This window comes from Cynara cardunculus (assembly GCF_001531365.2).
Source record: "Cynara cardunculus var. scolymus isolate 2C chromosome LG 15, CcrdV1, whole genome shotgun sequence".
In the NCBI taxonomy this organism is placed as follows: domain Eukaryota; kingdom Viridiplantae; phylum Streptophyta; class Magnoliopsida; order Asterales; family Asteraceae; genus Cynara; species Cynara cardunculus.
In genome coordinates this window covers 3218073-3224352 of record NC_037542.1, presented here as the reverse complement: position 1 = coordinate 3224352, position 6280 = coordinate 3218073, and positions in this window count along the sequence as shown.

The window sequence follows — 6280 nt, the reverse complement described above, 5'->3', positions numbered from 1 at the left end:
AAGTATAAATCGAAAATATTAAAAATATTTTTTCACAGTATATATAATATATAATAATATAATTAAGTCAAAAACTATTCAATATTGGACTCATTTCGAAGGTATTAACGAGACGATTATAATGGTGTAACTTGCTAAAATAAAAATGTATTTTTTAAACATGTTTTAATTGATATACGATTATGTATGTTAATTTGGTGAAAGTTTAAAATGAAACATTTAAAAGTAAAAGACGTAAAGTAAATTAATTAATTAATTATAGGGGTATAAAATGTAAATTTAAAATTATAATTTTAAAAAAATCGATTGTGAGAAGGTGAGTGTATGTGAGGGGGTGAGTGTATGTGAGGAGATGAGGGGGTGAAAAGGTGAAAAAGTGACCTAAAGATAGTATAAAGGGTATTTTGGTCCCTTAGTATTTTAAGACTTTAAAACTTTTGTTAAATTTGCTTAATAAGATAGTATAAAAATTAATTTAAATTATTATTTAATTAATATATTAATTTGTTATAGAATACTCATTAGTTAATTATATCCTAAAAAGGTGTATATGCAATTATTTAATTCAAATGATGGATTTTAAGCCTTGTATTTTAGTTAAATATTATTGAGATGTTTTAACGTGGGAAAAATGATTCCTTTGGTGATTAAAAGGATAAACGATGTTAAGAGTAGTTATCGAGTGTGGTACCGAAAGTTTTTTTTTAAATTGTTTCGATGATTTAAGAACGAGATTAAAACATTGTATTTTGAGTTAAGCATTTATCGGGATGCTTTAATTTAAAGAGATGAAATTATAAGATATTAAAACGTCTTTTTTAGGATGCAATCGAGTTTTAGACTTGGGGTTTGACTAAAGTTAGTCGGGGTTGACCGAGTTGACCAATGGTTGACTTTTGACACGTTTGACCTATGTGGATTTTAATGATAGGTCAAATAGAGTTGTCTGAGGCATATTAAAATGCTTGTATATGAAGTTTGTTAGGTCAGGTCGGATTGACCATAATTGACCTTTGTTGACTTTTGGAGAAATTAAGTCATTAATGAAATATTATGGTATGAAATGTGTAAGTATTTGGTCAAGAGCTATCAGTAGTCTATCTACTCGTAATCAAGTGAGTCTTCATGAGACTTATAATGAGACTATCTACCCGCAATCAAGTGAGTCTTCATGAGACTTATAATGAGATGCATACCTATGTATAAATTTATTTTCGAGCATTATATGATTTTTATGGTGATGTGCACGTATACATGATATTTCAGTTTACATACGTGATAGAATATATTTTACATGTATGTTATTTTATGATTAGTTGCATGATATGTGTTTATTTTGTTTTCAAATAACTCTAACATGCTATTTCATATGAAAGTTTTATGATCAGTTTTTAATGGGTGGACATTTGACCATTAAGTCATACTACAAGTGACATGATCCCATAATGGATGTACAGACAGGTACAAGTCAGACAAATCAAGGAATGCCAGTGACTAAATGACTCATACCCGACAGACATTTTATGATATCTCTTTTCCTCCAGTGTTGCATGTTTTTCAAAAAATGCATAATATTTGGTACAGAGTTTACAAGTTGATGTGTATAATGTGAAATGATTTTTATTCACACAAACCATGAATTTACTGAACTTTATAAGTTGACTATAATATGCATCTCAGGGAAGAAGGTTTCTGGTTGGACTTAGGAAAAAGGGCAAATGCAGAGACTTGACTAGACCATTTAAGTTTAATATTTATGTGTAATCATCTATGATATAAATTTGTAAAGTAATCCGGTATGTGACGGGCTGACATTAAGTTATATATTTATTATTTTAAAGTCTTCTGTTATGAACGGTCTAAAGTTTTAATTTAGTCATCATTTTGGAGTGTGTTTTTGGAAAATCTGTTTTAAATTACATAACATTTCTCATGGTAAAATGTGAATGTTAAACTTTTCTTATTTTTAGTAGTTCAAATGTAAAATAACTTTAGGATCTTATAATATTAATTGAGGTGTAAGTAAGTTAATTTGGACATTTATGATTATAATTTTTTTTTTTGGTTTTATTTGTATTTTTTTTTTATAAAACTATGGGTTTTCAGACCAGTTGAAGTGCACCGACTAATTCCTTAGCCGATACAACTGACATAGAGTCATCACAAGTGAACCTCCATGGCCATAAGGGCTTTGACACAAATAAATACAATACTAAAATAAATATTGTTACTTCGATCTTTTTCAATGAAATCATCACGCAATAAATCAACAAACTCCAAAGTGATCTCTCTTTCCCTTCATATATATATATATATATATATATATATATATATATATATATATATTTGGGTTCAAGTGAGAACAATCACGGTAAAAAAAACACGAAAACACATATATAACATGTGATAATATAATCAATCACATATGATTAAGGAACATGGTCAAACAACGGATGTTCGCACAATTTGGCCACGACCTAGGTTGTGGCCAAAATTGCCCAGCTCTCTAGTAGATATATAGTACACCTTTTTTTAATTTAAGAAGTTATAATTGTAGATTTGTCAAAAATAAATTCGTGATTTTAAGATGATTTGCATTCAAATAAATCTAACATGTAACACCCTCATTTCACCATGAAAAATGTCACATCATCATTAATACCTTTTTTATAATTACTCAAAGACAACTTTAAATCAAAATCATTTACAATGGAAGACTTTAAATCAATAAATATGTAACTTAATTCTAATCCATCCATAGCGGGTTAAGTTACAAAATTATCCGTCATATATGTCTAGACATAAATACTGAATTTAAATGGACATGACAAGTCTTTATGTGTCATTTTCCTTTGTCCAGCCTGGAACCTCATGTTTCTGAGATGCTAGTCAGGTTATAAAGGTCATTGAGTTCATGGTTTGCGTGAACAAAATCATTTTGCATCATGCATATCAACTTGTACATTTTATACCAATTAGTAGGCATTTTCTTAAAACATGCGACCCTAAAAAAAGTGATCTCATAAACTATTTGTTTGGATATGGATCACTTTGTCACTAGGTTGACCAATCTGCACCTACTTGGCATCTATTACGGGGTCGAGCCACTTGTCGTGTGACTTTTTTTTAAGTGTGATTTACTGGTCAAAGGTCCACCCATTAAAACTTATCATAAAACTTTTCTATGAAATAACATGCTAGAGTAATTTGAAAACAAAATAACTACATAGCATGCAAACATACATATAAAATATATTGTATCATGTACGTAACTCAATCATCATGCATGTCTACATATCACCATACAAATCATACGTAATACCCTTAAATTTGGAAAGACTGTCTAATTAAAATTTTCTGTTAAAATATCAAATAAGGATTTAATCCCTTATTAAATGTCAGTAATTGATTACCTACAATGACAATCTAAGTTTATATCAATAAATAAATTCCAACCTTTAACACAAATCTACAATAAGGGACGGATGTTACTAAAACATAATGACATACGCTATCTCCAATATACGAAAGATGTCTCCCAGATAGCTAATTCCTCCTCATGCCTCTAACTTGCACTTAATCATCATAGTGTCGCTAGAACCAAACCCCAATGAGAACCTGATGCACATGCCGACAAAAATAAAAGATTCGACTTAACATCTAGTGAAATCAAGCAGTTTTCATCAGTTATATAAAGTGGTAAATTGAAAAGAGTATTATTTTAATCACAATTTCTAATCATGAAATGCATTTAGAATAAAAAGTGATATCTTTCCCAAAACCACCATTTTCATGATAAAAACACTTAAATGGAATGGGATAACCGGGTTATCGGTTATAAAGTTCGGGGTTGTTTTTTATTAAAGGCAAAAAGTTGACAGGTTTCATGTGATTATGTGCTTAAAATATTTTTAAACCCCACCGCCTTATATATATTTTATGCTTATTATGAGATATTTTGTGTATCTCATTGGGTTGTGAAAAAGAAAGTTTGGGAAGAAAATTACATGAGTGTGTTCTTGAGTCCAAGAGAAAGTATAAAACAGAGGAAGGAAAAGAATAACCGATTTTGTGATACTTGACTGAATAAGTTGTTGTTGTTTATCTTCAATCCTTGTGAATTCAAGGTGAGTTTTATTTAAAATCTTTCATTTTGGCAGTATAAAACGGAATCGTATGGTTCTTTACATGGGACGTTTTAAAACTGTTATTATGTTATTTTTAGCATGATTTTGTATTAAAGATATGTTTATATTAAATGCTTGAAATAAGGGTGACATAATCAGGAGATGTATTATGGGATAAGGGTGGCATAATCAGGAGAGACATATTTTGGGATAAGGGTGGCATAATCATGAGAGTGTATTATAGGATAAGGGTGGCATAATCAACTGTATGTAAAAAAACTGGGATTTTGATCAAAATGAAGAACTGTTATCGCATCTTATTGATGCGATGACTTGGGTTTATCGCATGCTTATAATGCGATGACTTTGTGTTATCATATCCTATTGATGCGATGAGTTGACTTTATCGCATTCTGGTGATGCGAGAAAGGTGATTGTCGCATCTTTGTGATGTGACACATTGAACTGTCGCATCCTATTGATGCGACAATATGTGTCTATCGTATGTGTTGAATGCGATGAGATGGGTTATCATACCTTTGTGATGCAAGAAAATTATGGTTTATCTATATGATGCGATAAGTTTATATGTTATGCGATAAAGGGTTTATTTGGTTGTTGAACATGATAAATGGGTGTTGTATCATCTTATTGATGCGACAAAACAGGTTTGTTTGATAACACGTTGTCTATTTGTTATTTATACAAATATGGGTTTTATAAAAGTGTTTTGGTGATTTTCACACTGTAATAGCAATCAAAGGTAGACCTTATGGTCTAAACCTCATTTTGGTATTTTAAAATGTGCATTACAACACTACAACAAAAAAGGATTTATAGGACACTTTTTTGGGACACTTTTCGAAAACCGTCATTTAAAAAGGCTAATACGACACATTATTTTATGAGTCCTATTTGACTTAATCTTATAGGACTCTTATTTTTGATGTCTTATAAACATATCTTGACGTCCTATCATGTAATCTAATACGACACTTTTGAATGTCATATTATTTTATGGTTTAATAGGACACTTTTAAGTGTCGTATTATTTTAAAGACCAATATCTTATTTTAAATGCTAATATGACACTTTCAATTATCCTATTTTTTTAAAAGCTAATAMAAYACGGTTGGTTGTCATATTAGAGATWAAGAGCTAATAGGACACTTTTAAGTGTCCATTAAAGTTTAAAATAATATGAACATAATTATATATTTAGAAATATATTTATGTCTTCCAAAGTTTTAAGCTCTTATGATTTATATAAACTACTTAACTTAAAACAAAAACACTGGGCCAAAACACTGGACTATTTTGACGTTGAAAGCCCAAATACTTATTTCAGAAAGCCTTTAAATGAATAGTGCAGCAAAACGAACTTGATGGATAAGGAAAAACACTTGTTTCAGAAAGCCCAAAACCTCAAATCCTCAGAGCCTAGAATCCGGTTGCGATCATCATCGAGTGCTCTACCTGAGAATCCGTTTGCGGTCGAAACTTCTACACCCTGAGAATTTCAAAGCCTGGCTGTTTGCAATCGACTCCTCTGCACTGTTTGAGATCCGTCAAGCCCTCGGTCTTTGAAGCCCTAGTTGTTCGTCAAATTCTGAGTTAGGAAGTTTTCGGTGGCAACATTGACGGTAACAAAATCAAACCGACTAGTATTTTTTCTAACTTAAATTTGTAGTGCAGTTGATCGTGATACCGATATTGGATGATATGCGCAGTAATTATGTTAATTGTGTTAATATGTAGTCATACTGATATCTTAGTAATGAGTTGAAAGTGTGCTTCAATAAGAGTAGCTAACAGGAGGTTGGACATAGTTAAAAGCATTTTTTTACAATGGTTTGATAGCATGTCTTAGTCATGTAACCATCTGTCTGTATTGGTATGACTATTTCATACAAGATAGAAATTAGCAACTTAGTTGAGTCATAACTTAAGATAGCTATTGGTTTAAGCTTAGACATTCTAAATTAACACCCAATTCACTAAAACCACTGCTCTGAGACAAAATTGAAACGCCTAATTTTCAAGTTAGCATTTCTACTGAAATTTTGACATGACCTATCTTCTATGGGCTTCCATCTAATAACCAATCTTCTATGAGAGAATGTGGTTGTGCTGAAAATTGAAACGCCTAATTT